This window comes from Phalacrocorax carbo, chromosome 1 (assembly GCF_963921805.1).
Source record: "Phalacrocorax carbo chromosome 1, bPhaCar2.1, whole genome shotgun sequence".
Classification (NCBI taxonomy): domain Eukaryota; kingdom Metazoa; phylum Chordata; class Aves; order Suliformes; family Phalacrocoracidae; genus Phalacrocorax; species Phalacrocorax carbo.
This window is the reverse complement of record NC_087513.1, coordinates 166,946,666-166,969,980: the sequence shown is the minus strand read 5'-3', so window position 1 is coordinate 166,969,980 and position 23,315 is coordinate 166,946,666.

The window sequence follows — 23,315 nt, the reverse complement described above, 5'->3', positions numbered from 1 at the left end:
TCCTGGCTTGTATCAGGAATAGCGTGGCCAGCAGGAGTAGGGAAGTGATCATGCCCCTGTACTCGGCACTGGTGAGGCTGCACCTTGAATATTGTGTTTAGTTTTGGGGCCCCTCACTACATGAGGATATTGAGTTGCTGGGGTGTGTCCAGAGAAGGGCAACAAAGCTAGTGAAGAATCTGCAGAACTAGTCTTCTGAGGAGAGTTTGCGGATACTGGGGTCATTTAGCCTGGACAAGAGGAGTCTGAGGTGAGACCTTATCACTCTCTACAACTACCTGAAAGGAGGTTGTAGTGAGGTGGGTGTTGGTCTTCTCTCCCAAGTCACTAGCGATAGGACAAGAGGAAATGTCTTCAAGCTACATCAGGGGAGGTTTAGATTGGGTAATAGGAAAAATTCTATACTGAAAGAGTGGTCAGGCATTGGAACAGGCTGCCCAGAGAGGTGGTGGAGTCACCATCCCTGGAAGTATTTAAAAAATGGGTAGACGTGGCACTTCAGGGCATGGTTTAGGAGACATGGTGGTGCTGGGTTGACAGTTGGACTTGATGATCCTAGATGTCTTTTCCAACCTTAATGATTCTATGAGTCTATGGTCAGTACAGGCTGGGTGATGAATGGATTGATATCAGCCCTGCAGAGAAGGACTTGGGAACATTAGCAGAGGAAAAATTAGATATGAGCCAGCAATGTTGAGAAGTATGGAACATGTACAGCTGTTCAAAATCATTAATTTATATTATGGTTTTAAGCAGAGCAATATTAATTTATTATTATTTTCTTCTTTCCTAGGTATGTAGGATTTCTACAGCACTGATTTAGGACCAAATACTGTAAGATATTCAACTAACTATATTTAAACTATCAGTTTAATTCTGCTAAACTATTATAGTGCCTCCCTCTATTCCCTGGATGGGAATCCAAGCCATTACATTTCACTCTTAAGTTCCCTACACAATTAAAGAAGAGACATAACCATTTCAAAGAAAATCCAAAAGCAGTTGAATGCTGAAGTGGGAGCCATGATCTTCTGTCTAAAAGGAATGCTAATTACAATAACCTTTCTAAATTATTTTGGAAGGATGGAACAGTTTGGAGGGATGGAATCCACTTGTCTAAAAGGGGAAGGGTATCTTAGGCAGCAGGCTGGCCAACTTGGTGAGGAGGGCTTTAAACTGAGGGACTAGGGGACGGGTACCAAAATGGCAATGCTAATGCCATCACATCCAATGCAGGAATAAGCCAGGCCAACCAGAGCATGGACAAAGGTGCCTTAACTGCCTCATGAGATGATAATCAGGAGACCAACCACCTCAAAGGTGTGCATGGCTATAGTGGGACAACTTGCACCCCTCCAGGGAAACTTGTACACTCAAGTACCTTTCTGAAATGCCTGTACACCAATGCATGCAGCACGGGGAATAAACAGGAGGAACTAGAGATCTGTGTGCAGTTGCAGGGCCACTCTTTGATTGAAATTACAGAGACATGGTAGGACAGATCGCATGACTGGAATGTGGTCATGGATGGCTACAGGATTTTCAGGAAAGACAGACCAGCAAGGCGAGGTGGGGGAATTGCTCTTTATGTGAGGGACAAACTGGAATATATTGAGCTCTGCCTAGGGGTACAGGAAGAACAAGTTGAGATCTGTGGGTAAAAATTAAGGGGCAGGCAAATATGGGTGACACTGCTATAGGCATTTACTACAGGTGACCTGATCAGGAACAGGAAGATGATGAGGTCTTCTATAGGCAGCTTGAAGCAGCCTTGCAATCACAGGCTCTCGTTCTCATAGGGGACTTCAACAACCCTGATATTTGCTGGAAAAACAACACTGCGAGGCATGTACAATCCAGGAGCATTGAGGATAATTTTTTGATAGAGGTGGGGGAGGAATCAATGAGGCAAGGTGTGCTACTGGACTTTATCCTAACAAACAAAGAAGGGCTGGTTGAGGATGTGAAAGTTGGGGGTACCCTTGGTTGCAGTGACCATGAGATGGTCGAGTTCAGGATCCTGCATGGTAGAAGCCAGGCAACAAGTAGGATTACATCCCTGGACTTCAAGAGAGACAACTTTGCCCACTTCAAAGACCTGCTTGGAGGAATCCCATGCGTTAGGGCTCTAGAAGGTAGAGAGTCCAAGAGAGGTAGTCAGTATTCATGGAGCACTTCCTCTGAGCTCAAGATCAGTGCATCCCCAGGAGGAAGAAGTCGAGCAAAGAAGCCAGGAGACCCTCATGGATGAGCAAAGAGCGTCTAGCAAAACCTCAAATGGGAAAGGAAGGTTCACAGTATGTGGAAAAAGGGACTGGCCATTTGGGAGGAATATAGGAATGTTGTCAGGTTATGCAGAGATGTTACAAGGAAGGCCAAAGCCCCCTTGGAAATAAATTTGGCAAAGGATGCCAAGGATAGCAAGAAGGGCTTCTTCAAATCTATCAGAAGCAGAAGGAAGACTGGGGAAACTGTGGGCTGAACTGGGTGCACTGGTGGCAGAGAAGGCAGAGTTACTAACGCCTTCTTTCATCCAGTCTTTTCTGTTAAGGCTGGCCCTCAGGAATCTCAGCCCCCAGAGGCGAGAGGGAAAATCTCGAGAAAGGAGGTCAGAAGGACTTCCCATTGGTTGAAGAGGATTGGGTTCGAGATCAGCCAGGCAAACTGGATCCTGGCAAATTCATGGGCCCCGATGGGATGCACCCGTGAGTGCTGAGGGAGCTGCCAGATGTTCTTGACAAGCCACTCTACATAATCTTTGAAAGGTCATGGAGGACAGGAGAGGTACCCAAGGACTGGAGGACAGCAAATGTCACTCCAATCTTCAAAAAGGGCAAGAAGGAGGACCTGGGGAACTATAGGCCAGTCAGCCTCACCTCCATCCCCAGAAAGGTGATGGAGCAGTTCATCCTGGAGGTCATCTCCAGGCATGTAGAGGACAAGAAGGTGATCAGAAACAGTTAACATGGATTCACCAAGGGGAGGTCACGCTTACCAACCTGATAGCCTTCTATGATGGCATGACTGGCTAGGTCAATTAAGGGAGAGCAGTGGATGTTGTCTATCTTTACTTCAGTAAATCTATTGACACTGTCTCCCATAACATCCTCACAGGCAAGCTAAGGGAGTGTGGATTGGATGAGTGGACAGTGAAGTGGACTGAGAACTGGCTCAACAACAGAACTCAGAGGGCTGTGATCAATGGGCCTGAGTCTGGTTGGAGGCCTGTCACTAGTGGTGTTCCCCAGGGGTCTGTGCTGGGTCCACTCCTGTTCAATATATTCAGCAATGACCTGGATGAATGGACAGAGTGTAACCTCAGCAAGTTTGCTGATGATACGAAGCTGGGAGGAGTGGCTCATACACCAGAAGGCTGTGCTGCCATTGCAGTGAGACCTGGACAGGCTGGAGAGCTGGGCTGAGGGGAACCTCATGAAATTCAGCAAGAGAAATTGCAAGGTCCTGCATGTGGGGAGGAACAACCCCATGCACCAATATAGGTTGGGGGCTGACCTACTGGAAAGCGGCTCTGTTGAGAAGGACCTTGGAGTGATGGTGGACAACAAGCTGACCCTGACCCAACAATGTGCCCTTGTGGCAAATAAGGCCAATGGTATCCTGGGTTTCATTAAAAGGAATGTGACCAGCAGATCGAGGGATGATATCCTCCCCCTCTACTCTGCACTAGTGAGACCACATTTGGAGTTCTGTGCCCAGTTTTTTTGCCCCCCAGTTTAAGAAGGATGTGGAACTGCTTGATCAAGTCCAGCGGAGAGCTACCAAGATGATCAGGAGACTGGAGCACATCTCTTATGAGGGAAGGCTGAGAGACTTGGGTTTGTTCAGCCTGGAAAAGAGAAGACTGAGGGGGGCTTTCATAAATACCTATAAATATTTAAAGGGTGGGTGTCAGGATGATGGGACTGGACTCTTTTCAATAGTGCCCAATGACAGGAGAAGGGGCAATGGGCACAAGTTGGAACACAGGAAGTTCCACCTGAATAGGAGAAAAAACTCCTTTCCTGTGAGGGTGCCAGAGCGGTGGCACAGGCTGCCCAGGGAGGGTGTGGAGTCTCCTTCCCTGGAGATTTTCAAAACTCACCTGGATGCTGTCCTGTGCCCCCCTGCTCTAGGTGTGCCTGCTCAAGCAGTGACGTTGGAGAAGATGATCTCCAGAGGTCCCTTCCAACCCGTATCATTCTCTAATTCTGTGATTCTGTAATCATTCAGACCTTTGAAATCAATAAAATAAATTTGAATAAGGTTCTACTAAATTTTAAAGTGAATAGCGGATCCTAGCTTTACATTTGCAAGATAAAATTATTATTTTTCCAGATGTGATCTTGAGCTCTAAGCATAAATTCTGTGACCCCAGAAGACTCTCTGGAAGGTTGGACTGCGTGCATCCCATACCAAAGGATTTTTAATGTACTAAATTAATCACATTGTATGGATTTCACTCCTTGTTTATTTTATTTATTTGGGGTTTTATCTTTTGCATGTTGGCTGGGTTCTCACTTAAGTTGCTGTAAATCGTCATCTTCATCTAGTATGGCTATTTGGTCTCACCATGCAGAATGCTGAAACATACAATCAACAATGTCCTTGCAGAGTTGATGAAAAAGTGAGTTCTCTTCCTGTTAGTCACACCATATTAACTCTAACAAATTCCAAGCTGACAGGATTGATAGTTCAGTATATGTTATTATTGCAGGTTGAGTTTTATCCTACACCTAGGACCAAACTCTTTGACCGCCTACACTCATGGACAACCTATGCATGTATTGTATAATACTGTCATTTGAGTCAGGACTTTATATTTATGAAACTCATTACAACTCAAATGTAGTATAAACAGTAGTCTGTCTTTCAAAATTCAGGATATACCTAATTAAAACAAAGCCAAGAGTTGATTACATTGAAAAAGATAGAGAAACCAACTTTTCAGACATCTTATGCATACATTCCTCTTCTTTGTTTTACATGACATATTCTTGATTCATTGAGGATGTTATGTTGTCATGATTATACTTTTTAAAAGAAGCTTTAATTTTTATATTATATTCACTGGACAGTTTTAACATAAATTATTGTATATAACCAAATACTTTTTTTTTTAATAAAATCAAATACAATTTTTAACTATGTGTGTTATATAACTTTGGATGACAGAAAAAGACAAGGATAAATGTAGTCTGGATTAAAAAAGAAAAGGGGAATGTAGTGCTGTGATTGATGAATTTTTTCCTTATAAGAGGCCTAGAGAAAGAATAAACGAAATGTGATTTAATCTAGGACCACATCTTTGATCGTTTATGTGTGTAGCTTCAGGCTTTGTCAAAGGAGACAAAGTAAAAAGCTAGTCTAAAAATATTGTTGTAGAAATTTTTCACTTATCAAAAGTATTAACAAAGACAAATGAAAATGCTTAAAAAGAGAGCTGTCAGTGGTATGTCTTAGGCCAACTATAAGACTGTATAACTTGATAAACAACATAGTCGTGATCCCTAGCTCATGCCTCATGGCATGCCTCATGAGATGTGTCTACTGAGAACTTTTAATTAGACACTTTGAGCAGTCTGTTTTCATTTGCATCAGAAGTGTCCGAATTCTCTTGAAATATTCCCTTGTTGCTCTTCCATCCTCCCTTCTATGCTTTATTTGATTTAAATGAGCATATAGATCTACAATATCATCTAACAGAGTTCTGAATCCCCTGAAAGATATAGCTTTTCCAATCTTTGATATTAGAGTTAATTTTACAAGTTTTAAAGCAACACCATGCCAATTTATTTGCCTTTTTATATGCCATTTTCCAAAGAAAACTCTAGTTTTAATATATATCAAAAATTGGCTTGTCAGAACTACATTTAAGTTTACTTGACTGTTGCTGTATTCTAATATAAATTTTTCCTCAGTTTATTTTGCTTCATGAAACTGAATATGTGAAGAGACACTGAAATTACTGAAAGAGTGATGTCTTCTTGTATCTATTATACTATAAGGTTGTGTATTGTGTATGACAGTATATAATACTATATAGACCCCACCTGCAGTGCTGCGTCCAGCTCTGGAGCCCTCAGCACAAGAAGGACATGGACCTGTGGGAGCAGGTCCAGAGGAGGACCACAGAAATGATCCAAGGACTGGAGCACCTCTCCTATGAAGAAAGGTTGAGAGAGCTGGGGTTGTTCAGCCTGGGGAAGGGAAGACTGAGGGAGACCTTATCGCAGCCTCCTAGTACTTAAAGGGCAATATAGGAAAGATCAGGACAACCTCTTCAGCAAGGCCTGTTGTGACAGGACAAGGGGTAATGGTTTTAAACAAAAGGAGGGTAGATTTCGACTGGATATAAGGAAGACATTTTTTACTATGAGGGTGGTGAAACACTGGAATAGGTTGCTCAGAGTGGTGGTAGGTGCCCCATCCTGGAAACATTAAAGGTCAAGTTGGACGGGGCTCTGAGCAACCTGATCGAGTTGAAGATGTCCCTGCTCACTGCAGGAGTGTTGGAATAGATGATGACCTTTAAAGGTCCCTTCCAACCCAAACTGTTCTATGATTCTATGATTCAAATAAATAAGAAATGAGGGAATCCTAAATTCAATTATTTTATGACCTTGATAGAGCTCAAGTTCACATGTATTATTTAGTGTTGAGGAAAGAACACTCTCCTATTGAATGCCCCTCCCATTCCTTAAAATAAAATAAAATAAAATAAAATAAAATAAAATAAAATAAAATAAAATAAAATAAAATAAAAAAATAAAATAAAATAAAATAAAATAAAATAAAATAAAATAAAATAAAATAAAATAAAATAAAATAAAATAAAATAAAATAAAATAAAATAAAATAAAATAAAATAAAATAAAATAATCAGGTAAACCAAGATGCAATATAATTGTATATTTGAGCAAGTGACACTCAATGTAGGAGATCTGGATTCTAGTCACTGCTGCAAGGACCGTGAAGGTATTTTATATTAAAATTCAATGGAATGGAGCACAGAAGTCACCTCTGAGAAACCACCCTTGTTGCAGATCTACAGCATCATGTCTTTTGTTTACTCTTTCTTCTACAAGGTATGTTAAATTATTTCCTGCAAATCGTTACAGCTTCAACAGCACCCACTGTAAAACAGCCTGTAATTTTACTCAAGAAAACAACTTGCTTTTGCTTATTGGATTTGTGCGGCTAGGGAATTCCTCTAGGGAATTTTCTGACATCCTTGGCTGATTTCATACAAGAAAGACAGTGATGTCTGTTCTACTTTTTAAATAAGCAACTTAGGAGCTTTTTAACCCTTGAAAATGAGTATGGTGCTGAGGTTCCAGAGATAATAGAAATAAAAAATAGCAAACTCACATGGGGAAACAAGGGAAAAATCCAATTTTGTAGTAGTTTTTAGAGTGTAATAGATATAATATTAGTCCTCTTAGGTAACTTAACTTGAATTCTTACTATGCAAAGTTTTTGCATTCATAATGAACAAGGTTTGGTATGAGAATTATGGGGGGGGAGGGTAGGCAGGGAACAAAAACAACAACAACAACAAAAGCAAGTAAGCTAGCAAACCACCAAAGCCTTACAGATAAGACTTTTCTGTGTTTAATTCAAATCAGTATGGAGGAACTGCATGAGAAAGAATTGCATGTGGTTTGAATTAGAACAATCAGGAATGCTGTAACAGTCTGCACTGGAAATAAATGTCCCTCTTTAAATCATCTGAGTGAGAAAAATAGGAATCTATGTTGTTTTTCTGAGGTGTAGACAAATGTATGAAATAAAAAACAGAGGCAGGTATGGCAAAAGTGTTTGAATTAAAAAAATATAAAAAATGAAAAAATTTTTCTGTCTGCTGGCATGAGACAAATAATGGAGCTGACCTAAGTGCTCAGTGAAGTTATCTTCATAGGGATGATTCAGCTGGGGAGGTAGCAATGCTCCACAGAGTGAACAAAGTTCTCTTGATTGTGGTAAACTAGAAAAAAAAAGAACCAACTCTTCTCAAAACAATTTCAAGCAGACAAAAGAATTGTCCTGAGCCTTTCCCTAGCTTTTTATCGTAGTGTTTTTTAGTAAGGAAAATAAGAAGAAAAAAAAGAAAAGGTTTGGAATTCAAAACATTACCCTCAAGTTCTGCTCTATAAGTGACAAAGCCAGCTAAATTGCAAGTTCTTCATTATTTGCAGTCTTAGAAAGAAAATACACAGAAGATGTAACACTTGCCTCTTGAAAACACAAATGGAGAAAGTAAAGAGGCCAAGGCACAAATGAGATACAATTACCAAGGGACCAAGAACAGCATTTTTTCCCAGATGCACATTAGTAATAATACATATAAAAAAGAGGAAATGTTAGCTTCCTTGTTCACAGAGAAAATGTTAAGTGTGAAACAATTCAGACTTTTTTTCATTAGACTTCAGAAATATTCATTCAGCTCTTTTTTCATTTAGGATTCTTAGTTTTTGTGAAAATGCATTCTTGTCCCGTAGTTCTCATGTGTACAGGAAATAATCAAGGCAGGGAAGGGGGTGGGGGATAGTAAGGAGAGGGAATCAAAACCCACCAGCAGTGTGAATAGACCTACTCGTAACACTACCACAATAGTACCACAATATCCTACATTGCTTCAAAGATAAGCAGCATGACCTGAGCTAAATTGGGGAGACGACAGAGAACTTTATTTCAGGCACCTTCATTAAAGACTGAATGTCCTTACCTAGCCAACAAACTGAATACATTACCTCAAATAGTTTGCTTGTATTTCCTCTTTGCAACATCTTCTTTCAATTTACACTTTGCCTAATGCATCGTTTTACTCAGTTATGTGACTTGATAAACCATTCTCTATGAAGCTTCTTATAACGGCTTAGTCAGCACTGCATTCATAACTGACAATTTACCTGAACATTTGCCAAATGGAGGTAAAGACAACATATTCAAAGCTGAAAAATGTAATTAAACTCTTTCCTGACATTTTCTCAAATTTTCAGTCATTTACCATGTTATACTCTCTTGGGACCTTCAGTATTTTTTAATATCTTTTTATGCCTCCATCTTGTCTGAATGAAAGGAGTCATCCAAGTTCTTACATTAAAACCCTCTATGCATGTGTCATCTCAGTGACCAGAGGTCACTGTAATCGAAGATAAAATCAAATTTAAATGACTGCATTGCCTAGAAACTCCTTAAGGCGTCTCCTTGTAGATCTCCATCTTCACACTTTTAATTTCAAATTCTCTATTGGCTAATTAAGATCACTAATAAGATTGCCTTTTTGTTACTGTCCTGGTTGCAGCTGGGATACAGTTAAACTTCTTCGTAGTAGCTAGTATGGGGCTATGTTTTGGATTTGTGCTGGAAACAGTGGTGATAATGTGGAGATGTTTTAGTTGTTGCTAAGTAGCGCTTACACTGGTCAAGGGCTTTTTCAGCTCCCCATGCTCTGCCGGGTGCACAAGAAGCTGGGAGGGGGCACAGCCGGGACAGCTGACCCCAACTGACCAATGGGATATTCCATACCATATGACGTCATGCTCAGTATATAAGGCTGGGGGAAGAAGAAGGAAGGGGGGGCGGAATGTTTGGAGTGATGGTGTTTGTCTTCCCAAGTAACTGTTACATTTGATGGAGCCCTGCTTTCCTGGAGATGGTTGAACACCTGCCTGCCTGTCTGTGCGAAGTAGTGAATAAATCACTTGTTTTGCTTTTCTTCCGTGCACAGCTTTTGCTTTACCTGTTAAACTGTCTTTATCTCAAACTATGACTTTTCTCACTTTTACTCTTCTGATTCTCTCCCCTGTCCCAATATGGGGGAGTGAGCGAGCGGCTGTGTGGTGCTTGGTTGCTGCCTGGGGCTAAACAACAACAGTTACTTAAATGTCAATAGCTAAAAAATGCATGCAGAAAATGACCAGCTTTTTATCCATCTGCCAGACAGAAAGGAAGCATGCAGATTCTCTGTGAACTGCAACTAGATTATTGGTATCCATTAATTGTACCAGTACTTAAGGGGTGGCTACAAAGAAGATGGAGACTCCCTTTTCACAAGGAGTCCCATGGAGAGGACAAGGGGGAATGGACACAAGTTGCTCTTGGGGAGATTCCGATTGGACACCAGAGGGAAATTTTTTACAGTGAGGACAGTCAACCATTGGAATAACCTCCCCAGGGAAGTGGTTGGCTCGGCCACATTGGACACCTTTAAGAGTCGTCTGGACAGGGTGCTGGGCCATCTTGTCTAGACTGTGCTCTTCCTAGAAAGGTTGGACTAGATGATGCCTGAGGTCCCTTCCAACCTGTGATTCTGTGATTAAAAATACATTCACTTAAAATTCTAAATGCGTAGCCTATGAAATACTATGGACAGATAAGTACTCCCAAATTTTCCATTTAATACCAAATAAGAGCAGATGCAAGAGTTATCTGTGTTTACTGAAAATGAGCCAGTATTGGTTCCTGAGTTGACAAATTTGATCATTGACTAAGACCATTTTAGCAGTTAGCAAGAAGTACGTTTTATTGTACAGTTCCCTTCTGCAGTCAGTTTGCTTCAAAAAAAATCTTTAAAGGAGTTGTGCTTTAATATAAAGATCTGATGTGTGGGAAATAGGAATATTTTTTCTCTTATTTATTTGAATTAATAGTAAACAATGTGGTCTTATTTATATGTGCTATATTTATACATTTCATCTATTCATATAAAACAATATGATCTTGTTTATATATGTTATCTATACACAAATATACAGTATAAGCAAACTGCATAGAATTAAGACTTATTTTTTAATAACCCATTTTTTATCTTCTTTTTTTTTTTTTTTTTTTTTTTTAACCAAATAGAAAAGAGGCATTGAAAGCCTTGAGGGTGTCTCTCTAAGAAAAATATTCGGTAGTTAGAATTGTGGTAATGTACATTGTAATCCATTTACAGAAATACACAAAAGTCATTTTACTTTCTTCATAGTTATGAACACATAATAAACAGATTTTTGCAAAAATCCTGAGGCAAAGATCCTATCCTAGTGTCAGGAGACTACTGTCTCATATTGTTTTTTGCCCACAGACTAAGCTGTCGCCTGAAGCATAACAAAGAACTTCTTGTTTGTGGTTTAGTTCACACTTTTAAATACATCCCTGTCTTTTTCTTTACTGTAGAAAGGAGCTTCAGCTGTGAATCAATCTCTCTTTAACACCAGATGAGTTACTTAATACTTCAATTTATATAGGGAAATTAATTAAAATTACTTTATGTAGGATCCAGTAATTCTGGTCTGCAACTGAACTTCATATTGACTTTAAGGATATTTTTCCAGGTAAATTCAAGATAGATATCAAGAAAAAAAAAAAAAACACAAAACCTAAATTGCCTTGGAATGTATGGCTTTATGTTATGATGAATTTTTAAATGAAATTATGAAGGCAGAAAAAAAAAGAGATCTAGCATTTTAATTGTATTTACCAACAAGGACAAATTACTGAGGAATAGGTATAGACTAGAGTTCTGTATTGTTCTGGTGTACTGTGTGCACATATTCACTTTTTATTTCTTTACCTCAGAACTCTCAAAACGTGCTATGCTACACAAAATTGGCATATACTGTTGTATTTCTTGCAAAATAAAATGCTAAATAAATATAATTTAGAAGTTTACTGAAGATGTTGAACTCTAATTGAATACATATTCAGAGAAATTTGAAACAATAGTATTTCATGAGTGATAATTAAGAAACTGCCATTATTTATATATATTGCAGGTAAACTATATCACATATCATATTAACACTCCTTTCTGTTACAAACAGCACTTGTAATAAATGGCAGTGACATTTTTGTTTTTCTCAAGCTAAACATTTATGTTAATTGATGGCAAGTATGCCTCCCATGATGTGTTCTTTACATAAATTACTAGATGTTTTTTGTTGCCCCTCATGGAGTGTCTTTCTAGCTGATATTTTGCAAACTCTCCTCCTATAGGAATCATTAAACAAGGCTTTTTTTTTTTTTTGCTTGGAAAGCATATGCTATTAGAATGGACAGAATACAAAAAAACCCCACTACCTGGCTTGAGCATAAACTTTAATTTTGTATGCTTAACATTATAAGAATTTCCTTATAAAGATGGTTATTATATAAACCCTGTAGACCCTTTCCTTATCTTCCACAATTAAACTAATTAAATTTGAGTAAATATTCTGGGGTTCTTTTTGCAAGAATATCAATGCCATTGTTTGATTTTTTAATTTTTTTTAACTACATTTTAGAAACCTACTCAAAGGAGGACACAAGATTCCACACAGCGTAGATCTTAGAAGTAGTGTTTGTCTAATAAATGAAATGAACCTATGAAATCCAAATAGTAAATCAACAAAGGTGAGGCAATACAAAAAATAAAAATAGAATCACTTATGGTAAAAAAAGTGATTAAAGTAAATTATATTCTCTAATGAAATGCTGTTCCAATCAGTTGTCATGACAACATGCTTTAAACACTAGGAAGTGGAATCTATGACATTAAGAAGGCCAAAGTAGTATAACATCCAAGAACACAAAGAAGAATGCTTAGTGCTTCTCTCTTGCCATTGTTACTTATTTTTCTGTGGACTATAACCACACAGCAGTTGTCATGGTGCATCCCAGGGGAAATCATAGTCATCAGTACAAAACTAAAGTTACATCTCCAGGAGTGTCTAGTGAAAGGCCCTGCCTCATTACTGTTTCCCATGCTGCAGCTGCCTGCAATCTAAGCCAAATATTTTAAATAATGTAGATTGAGACTTTTGAAAACTGGTTAGAACTCCATTATCAAGATTAAATTAAGCTACTTCAAACACAGCAGATGAATTATGTATAAAAGAAAATTTATTCACCACAGTAATTTACTGAATAATAAAGCTATAAAGCCATATTTTCAAAAGCAAAAATAAAGAGTACCAAAAAAATGTGCTTAAAATGTAGCTTTCATCTGCACTAACTAGTTTGAGTATTAGGAATGGCGGTAAAAATAGAATTGTGTTTAACCAAGAATTTCAAGATATTGAAAATTAGGGTTTCTCTTCTTCAGAATAAAATGAAATATTCCTGAAGAATAAGGGAAATAAGTAACAAAGTGTGAGAATGAAAACCACTGCCTAAAAAGTTTACAATATAGTATTCTGATTCCAGTTCAGGTTGACTTTAGCTGGAGACTTAAACTTAAGACATCCATAAAACTAGTGAGTATCGCGAATCACTATTATACCATTACTATATCCTTTAAAGCTTCTGTATCTGGTATAAGTAAGAAACAGCTGCTGCATACATCATTAGACAAAGAAGCTATTAGATGCCAGTAGGAGTGGGGTGGTCTGGGAGCATTTCACAAGGTTAGAAAAAATTTCTAGTCACATTACAACTTGATCCCCAACTCCTCAGTTTCTGCAAGAAAACAACAAAACCATAGCTAATGCATGATCTGGGAGCGAGGACTGGATTACCCTTGGTTCAGATTTTAGACAAGAGGGGCAAAGACACTGTGAAGAGTGTCTCTGTCTCATTGTTTATATGTACATAGAGACAATGAAGCTATAGCTTAGTATTTAGATTGATCTCTCAAGGTAGACTTAGATTCCCAAACATGAGTCCCTTTTGTTCAGTCAAACATGAGTCACGTTTATTCTAGGCACATTCAAGAAAACAAATGGGATTATAAATCAAAACATGAAAATATGAATTCCTCACTGTAAAACTTTACAAAACTTATAAGGTTCAGGATTCTGAAAGCAATGATTTCAACCTATGAGTAAAAAAGTTATTACAAGATCTGAAAATATGTATTAAAGATGCAGGAAAGAAGGAGGCCAATCATATAATATTGCAATGTAAGATATTAGTCAAGGACACATTTTTCACATTATTTTACTTTTCTTTTTCCTTGCTGTCATGGTTTAGCCCCAGTCGGCAACCAAGCACCACACAGCTGCTCACTCACTCCCCCATATTGGGACAGGGGAGAGAATCAGAAGAGTAAAAGTGAGAAAAGTCATAGTTTGAGATAAAGACAGTTTAACAGGTAAAGCAAAAGCTGTGCACAGAAGAAAAGCAAAACAAGTGATTTATTCACTACTTCGCACAGACAGGCAGGCAGGTGTTCAACCATCTCCAGGAAAGCAGGGCTCCATCAAATGTAACAGTTACTTGGGAAGACAAACACCATCACTCCAAACATCCCCCCTTCCTTCTTCTTCCCCCAGCTTCATATACTGAACATGACATCGTATGGTGTGGAATATCCCTTTGGTCAGTTGGGGTCAGCTGTCCCGGCTGTGTCCCCTCCCAGCTTCTTGTGCACCCGGCAGAGCACGGGGAGCTGAAAAAGCCCTTGACCAGTGTAAGCGCTACTTAGCAACAACTAAAACATCTCCACATTATCACCACTGTTTCCAGCACAAATCCAAAACATAGCCCCATACTAGCTACTACGAAGAAATTTAACTCTATCCCAGCTGAAACCAGGACACTTGCCATGTGTGCGTATGAAGAGACTAGGGAGAGTGTTGACTATCTGACTGGCTTTTTGTCATATAAAGAAGGGAAAATAATAATTAAAACCTTTGATTATTTTATATGTAATATTGTTACAATTCAAAAAAAAAAAGGTGAAAATTTTCATGAGGTGTGACAGAACTACTCTTGCTTATGTGTAAATGTGAGATCCAGAACAAGATTTTATACTCCTTATCCTGAATATCAAGCATCTTGATTTGAAGCCCTCTCACCCTAGATATTCTTAAGATTATTAGATGATTCCTCTTTCTAACTGAAGAAAAAAATTCTCAGAGAATTAAATTTTGCATAGTACATGTGTCCAGAATCCTCTTAATTCAATAACTGAGGTAGAAAATTCCCTAAATTGCAGCAGCCGTTTCTCAGCTGTAAAAGGGGGAAGCACAACCAGTTCTGGAGCACAGGTTTATAGATGGGTTATGTTCTGCCTGCAGGACATCAACTAAGGTTCTTTCCTCACTTTTCTTCTCACTTTTTTCTGACTTATTCATTTAATGTTGCCAGTGTAAGAAAACCTTGGCACATAGGTGGAAAAGAGCCTATGTTGTACTTCTACAAGACAGTATCCTGAGAACTAGGTCTCTGTCAAGCACCCCAAATTCTACTTCTCATCAAAGTTTGTTATCATCCAGAAACTTGGAACTTAAAATATCAAATATCTTGGAACGGAACAGTGCAGTAGTGTAGTTTTTTCACACATTAACACTAAAGACCTCAAAACCAGCAGTTATAGCTCCTTTATTTTAAAACGCTGCTGCCAAAAAAGTCTTCCATCTTTAAAAAGAGAGCTTTGTTTTGAGTTTCTTGCCCTACTGAGAATACTTAAATCCATTTCCTGAAAACTTTGACTTATGTAATTTTTCTTTCTATCTTTATTCTTTGTTGAAGATGAGCTGTTGAGATAATCATCCTGTAAGTTTTCAGACTGCTGCAGGAAAAAAAATCAGGGTGAGAAAAAGATGATTCTCCAAGCTAAACATGAGACCACTCAGCTTCTAAGTGAAGGTTTACATTCCAGCCTTTTTTAACATGACTGTATAAAACCAATATATAATGCTAAATACAGTATTCTGCCAATGGGAATAATGACATAGAGCAAGAATTATCCTTGATAAGAGAACCAGAAGTGCATTGTAAGATACCCTAGGAAATGGAATGCTGAATTCTCAATCATGAGAGTGAAATTTTTCACAGTGAGAACAGTCAACCATTGGAATAATCTCCCCAGGGAAGGGGTTGACTCGGCCACATTGGACACTTTCAAGAGTCATCTGGACAGGGTGCTGGGCCATCTCGTCTAGACTGTGCTCTTCCTAGAAAGGTTGGACTAGATGATCTAGATGGACTAGATGAGGTCCCTTTCCAACCTGTGATTCTGTGATTCTTAATTAACTCCATACTTACCAAGCTTTTTGCTTACCTACCATTATGTGGAAATGAAAACAGTATTTTTATTGCTTTTAGTGCATTTTGACAAACTTCAGGAATAATGCATTGTCAAGAATAAGACTCTTAGTGTAACTTATCTGTCCCATTGGAAGCGGTTTCAGTAGCTTATACAATTTGAGCTGAGGTAAAAAATATAATTAAGTATGTGTACTATCCATCAAAGTATTTGCCTGAGTTCTACGTATAATTCTGCTTTGTTGACTGAAAGATAAAATTAATTTCTGAATTTCTGAAAAAATCTAACTTAAAATACAGAAATTCAATAGCCTGAAATATATTCTTCTTTTTTTTTTTTTTTTTTTTTTTTCAGAGAGCAAATTTTGTGTTCAGTTCAAACTACCTTGATTCTGGAAAACAATAAATTAGGGAAACCAATAATGAAATCTCTGAGATAACATAGCATATCATCTATACAACACATAAATAACAAAGTTCTTTGCACTGACTGTGGAAAAGCTATCTGTGAAGACAGCGATATAAACACATTTTGGAGAAGAATATCAAGGTTAATTTCACAATTCTAAAATAAATATTGCTGTCCTTTTTTCCCCCTTACTGGAGATTATACAAAGCAGTAATTATTTCATAGGGATTATAAAATATCAATATCTCCCTTTTATGTATCTATGACCTCACTTTTGGTATTGACTCCCATTTTCCATGTTTCATTTTCCAGAAGTTGTCAGTGGTCTGGGGCTGAGAGAGGCTAACTTTCTCCCAAAGCATGGCTCAGAAACATTCTTCTGGGGCAGCTCCAATGTCAACTGCCTGCACAAAAGCAAACTCATCCCTGTAGAGCCAAAACCATGACACCAGTAGGGCATATGAAGAGCAAAACTAATAGTAAGGAATCTCCAGGTTTGTCATAAAGCTATCCACAAACCCCAGATCCTGGAATTAGCAAACTATAAAGGAAACCCAGTTTCAGGGCATCTTGCCATGTGCTTTCATTCAAGTCAAAGTTCTTACAAAAATTAGCTTTGATCTGTGTAAAGCAGGATTAGTTACATATTTATATACTCACTAGGGTGTTCATTTATTATTTCTGAAATGTTTCAGCATTGATACAATGTTGCAGAATCTATTAAGACTTCAGAATCTAACACCTTTAATTTATTGTCAATTGCTCTTTATATTTCTATTTTTTTAGGGAACAGATGACAACCCTGAAAACCTATATTTAGTGCCTCTATCATCTATCTTTGTATTGAGTGTATCGGTTAGACTGTGGAGTCTGTTATATTTGCTATCTGCTTAAAAAGTTGTTGCAGATCCATTAAAACTTTCTATGCTGTTTACCTATCTAGATTGGATTTCTGAAACTTTGCATGATGGAGAAAGAAATGAACAAGGAAACAACAATAAAGTTGTCTTATCACAAAGAAATGGTCATCACTCCTTAAAGCTCCTCCTTAAGATTGAGAGAAAATTTCCAGTGATGGAGAATGACTGAGTTAAACTACCTGTACAATGGCTGAAGTTCTCCTGTCTCTCACCCCAGAACTGATAAATTATTCTTCTACCTGCTGATTAAGGTCAGAATGCTTATTTCTTGCTTACTTGATATTTAATGGCATTGATGGATTACTTTTCTTAAGGCTAGAGAGGGTATTTCCCCTGACTTTTAGACTGATTTTTACATGGTATAAGGAGGTTTTCTGTCTTCTTCCAGAAAATTCTGGATTTAGTATATGCTAAATCCAACCCGACAATTTAGCAAGCATCAGGTACTAATTCCAAAATGGGGCAATTCCTTAACAGCAGTCAGAAAAGGGCTGAGGCAATAGTGCCTCCAAGAAACAACAAATAGTCCAAAATCTCATGCATGAATCTTCCTTTTCCTTGTATGAGAAGGTTTATGTGTCCCAAGCACAGGCTGAGGGTAGTCTTTCTCAAAAAGGAAGTAGTAAGGAAAGGAGTGAAGGCCTGCATTACTAAATAATTCCTAGATTAATTGGTAAGGTCACAGTTTAATTGAACAACATCCCTCTCATCTTTTCTTTTAACTTGCAAATCAGAGGCAATACTGGCAAGAAAACCAAAGCAGTTCTTGAGCATTTGGAAAATAGAATGTTTGGGCAGGTTTGAAAACATTCCCTAAAAAAGTGAAAAGACTTTCTGAACGGTATCATTTTCTTATTTGACAATGATACGTATTCTCAAACCAGCAAATCAAACGGCTGATATCCCAGCAGAACATGTTTGATTACTTGCCCAGAGTGCAACAAAAAGATAGGCCTGGAATTCTTTTATTTTCACAGGCTAAAGAGACATAGTCATTGAAGAGCTGAGTGCTTCACTTAATGTATTTCAAAATGTCTTGGGAGAAAATCCTATCCTTTAAAATTTCAGCTCTGATGGTAAACTGGAGGACAATGGTACTAATAAGAATGTAAGAGGCTTCATGTCATACCCATTTGTGTGGGATTTCACATCTCATTGTTAGTGCAAATGAAAAGTAGCTGGGTTTTGATCCAGTTTGGTGCATGCTTATCAAATGACAGTGGAAAAGATGTGTTTATATTAAGATACCTTCTTTGTCTCTTTTGAGCAGTGAGATCTAATCTTACCTGCTTATTTACAGAGTGAGGTAGAAGTATTCCTCAGTGAATTACACAGAAGAGGCTGGGCATTTTGCCAAAGAGTACTGGTAGATCTTCTGAGTGGAAATGTATATGAGTTTTATAACTCACCTCTACTTTTTAGGAGACTTTACTTGCTCTTGCAAGGTTATTAAAGTTATTCAAGGAATCTTCTTGCACCCATGTCTATCCCATATGCAAAAATGACAAATACAAGTGACTGAGCACCTTGCACTTTGGACCAACACTATAGGTACTTCTCCTTAAAACAACAGTCATGCAAAAGGTCACATGGACAAAATTTAATAACTAAGTCAATAAATGTATATTGAATTATTTCAAGGTAATTTACACCATTAAAACTGTATTACAGTGCTTATTAAAGAGACAATGATAAATTAGTTACAAGGCACAAAATGGGTTCTTCAAGCAACAGAACAACAAAGAAGAATTCAAACAAAAATAAAGAGGTCTCGAGTAGCAGGAAGTATTTTTTATGTAAAATGTTGTTTCCATATATTTTTTACAGATTATCTCCACTTTTGGTGATAAATCCAGGTTTTTTTCTGTCATTTTCTAAATTCAACAGTTTTAGATGGAAGTGTTTAGTTAAGTCAAACAGAAAAAATAGTTTTCTCTAGCTGAGCATGCTCACTTATATTACATCTATGATTATAGATTGGCTAAACTATAAAGACAGAAAGCCAGATGATTGCTTATTATAAAGTGTTTGCATTTACAGTAAGCTTCAGTTCTATCGAGGACTTAAAATATTCATAAATATTTGGGGAGTACATATATGTGTATGTGTATATATTGATATGAAGATGACTGGAGCACCTCCCATTTGAGCACAGGCAGAGTATGTTGGGATTGTTTAGTCTAGAGAAGAGAAGGCACATACAGGACAACCAGGTGTTCAAGCCCAGTCACCATGGGTTTATGAAAGGCAGATCTTGCTTGACTAACCTGATCTCCTTCTATGATAAGGTGACCCACTTAGAGGATGAGGGAAAGGCTGTGGACACTGTCTACCTGAATGTTAGTAAAGCCTTTGACACTGTCTCCCACAGCATTCTCCTGGAGAAACTGTCTGCTTATGGCTTGGACAGGTGCATGCTTCGCTGGGTAAAACCTACCTGGAAGGCTGGGCCATCCAGTGGTGGTGAACGGAGCTAAATCCAGTTGGCAGCTGGTCACAAGTCATGTGAGGGTTCAGTGTCGGGGCCAGTTCTGTTTAATATCTTTATCAGTGATCTGGATGAGGGGATTGAGTGCACCCTCAGTAAGTTTGCAGATGACACCAAACTGGGCTGCAGTGTTGATCTGCTCGAGGGTAGGAAGGCTCTATGGGGGGACTTGGACAGGCTAGATTGATGGGCCAAGGCCAAATGTATGAGGTTAAACAAGGCTGAGTGCCGGGTCCAGCACTTGGGTCACAACAACTCCCTGCAACTTTACAAGCTTAGGGAAGAGTGACCTGAAAGATGCCTGGCAGAGAAGGACCTGGAGGTGCTGGTTGACAGCCAGCTGAACATGAGCCAGCAGTGTGCCCAGGTGGCCAAGAAGGCCAACAGCATCCTGGCTTGTATCAGGAATAGCGTGGCCAGCAGGAGTAGGGAAGTGATCGTGCTCTTGTACTTGGCACTGGTGAGACACACCTTGAATATTGTGTGCTGTTTTGGGCCCCTCACTACAAGAGGGACATTGAGTTGCTGGAGCGTTTCCAAAGAAGGGCAACAAAGCTGCTGAATGGTCTAGGACACAAGTCTTCTGAGGAGAGGTTGAGGGAACTGGGTTTGTTTATCCTGGAGAAAAGGAGGCTGATGGGAGACCTTACTGATCTCTGCAACTACCTGAAAGGAGGTTGTAGTGAGGTACGTGTCAATCTCCTCTCCCAAACAGCAAGAGAAAGGATGAAAGGAAATGACCTCAAGTTGTGCCAGGGGAGGTTTAGAATGGATGTTAGGAGAAATGTCTTCACCAAAAGGGTTGTCAAACACTGGATCAGGCTGCCCAGGGACAAGGATGATTCAGCATCCCTGGAGATAAAGTGAAAAATTAAAGATGCGTAGATGTGGTGCTTAGGGACATAGTTCAGTGTCGGGCTGGCACTGTTTGGTTTCTAGTTCAACTTGGTGACCTTAGAGGTATTTTTCCAACTTAAATGATTCTATGATTTTAAGACTCTGGGGAGACCTTATAGCATCCTTCCAGTACTTAAAGGAGGCTCATAGGAAAGATGGGGAGCGTCTCTTTTTCAGGGAGTGTAGTCATAGGATAAGGGGTAATATTTTTAAACTGGAAGATGGTAGATTTAGATTAGATATTATGAATAAATTCTTCACTATGAGGGTGGTGAGGCACTGGAACAGGTTCCCCGGAGGAGTTGTCAATGCCCCATCATTGGCAGTGTTCAACCCCAGGCTGGACAAGGCTTTTCACAACCTTGTCTAGTGCAAGGTGTCCCTGCCCATGGCAGGGGGTTGGGACTAGATGGTATTTAAGGTCCCTTCCAACCCAATCCATTCTATGAATCTATGGTATGTACTTGCTTATAAATTTATTTGACTACTCTCTGCTACACATTATCTTGCTTTTATTGCAAGGTGCTATATATTCAGTTTAAAAACTACATTTTTTAACATCAACATAACTGTCCACATTTCTTGGTATTGTTATTCAGAAAGAACATCTAATATGTGTGTTCTTGAATGTATTACTTACACTGTTCATTTGCACAAGCTAAACTGGAGAGAAATATGGTTTTCCACTTTTTATATCTAAAAGATTTTTAGGATTATGACTGACTCACCTATTCATCCAATCTCACTCATGATCATCGTTTGTCTTGAAAATGGTAAAAAGCATCTACATTAGCATGAAAAATAATGTCTTTTGATTTCAGTATCATTCATACTAATCTAATAATGCTAAATTTTCCGGCAGTAATGGCTGTTAGATAAAGGTTTTATCATTTCTTGTCATATCAAGGCTTGCCTCAGTACTAACACACAATTCAATGCATATGAGTTCATGCAACTTCTGCAGCTTCAGATGGATAGATAAATGCTAAAAAAACAAACCAAAAAACAAACCAAAACCAAAACCAAACAAACAAAAAACCCACCACCAAACAAAACAAAAAACCCAGAACCCCTATAGTAACACTACTGGAGTACAGCAGTTAGTCCTTGAAATTGCTAAAGTAAAAGATATAATTCAATAAAAGACCTTCTTTAAAGAGTAAGATTCTGAGTAGAATATCTTTCATGTTTATTAACTCACTAGTTACCACATTATTCACTTCAGACCTGATCAGTAGAAATTATTATATATATTTTTAGCATAGTTCTTTGAGGAACCACTTGTCTATGTCGGGTTAGACATTGAAAAGACTTCCATGGCTCCAAAATGCTTACCTGAATATGCAAAATATATCTAAAAGTCTCCCTTCGTATCTGTGCTAAAATTCAAGGTAGCAAATATTCATTCAACACTTTTTAAATATCAAGGACAATAATCTGACTGACAGGAAGGCAGCCATAAGAATCATAGGTGTTTAGACTCTAGTGAGTTAAAAACACTTTCCGCACCCTACCCCATTCTAAGAATTCACCCACAAGTGCCATCATAAGGGAAAGAGTGTTCTGTTGCACACACAAGTCGTTACATATAACGACTCATTGCATAGCAGCATGTTATGATCATTTGAGTTTGATTAATTTGTTTAGTAGGTGCTGAATCACTTTTTATAACAAGCATGACTATATTTCATACTTCTACCATCACACAGAAAAATTCTTTTATTTTTTCCCCACTCAAAATTGTAACAATACATAAGTAAATATTTCATTTTATATTACTTTAAGATTTTCTAAGAAAAAAATATATAATTAGATTAATATTAATTGTTAATTTTTAAAATCCTGGTTCACTGCTGACTTAAAGAGAAACATGTTTATGTTTCTTTTTAATATTCAGTCTTGGGTTTAGATAATAACTATAATGACAAAAGTATTAAGATGAAGAAATGCTTAATTTTTTTTTGTAGTGGTAAAACAAATAATTTTGGAATGTTTCCTTCAAACATGCACTGATTTTTTTTTCTGTTGTTAAATAAATTCAGCTATTAATGTATATGTAGCCTCACTCAGTTCATTACCTTAGAACATTTCACTAATATAACAAGGAGAGTTTTCAAATGGCTGAAGTATATTTTTTCTTTAATATTAATTATTTTTATTTTCTTAGCACCTAAATATTGTTTTGCAAACATGCTTATTTTAATAGGTACTCTAAACCACTACAGTGATGCCTAAGCAGGAACCCAGCATAACATTTCAACTTTATTAACAGTCTGGAAACATGAGGCTGATCATCATAATTTATAGATTCCTTAACTAATGTAATGATCCCACTGTACCGTCTATCATCTGAACTAAACAAAAACAGAAGAAAGGCCTATAAACAAAAACTTTAACGATGTCTTTACCATTGTATGCAATCTTCCCAGAGGAAGATCATTATAACAATTGTCTGTGCATTGCTTTTGCCCACATGACTAAAGTATGTGGCATAATTGGTGGAAGCAATATGGGACAACTTCCATATAGGCTATTGCTGCAGCTGCCTTTGGGATATCCATGTAATGAAAACTGTATTATTAACCTATAGGTTTAAACATCTGTGCACTGGCTTGGTTTTCCAGACTAAGTGAGTTTGTGGTATTCT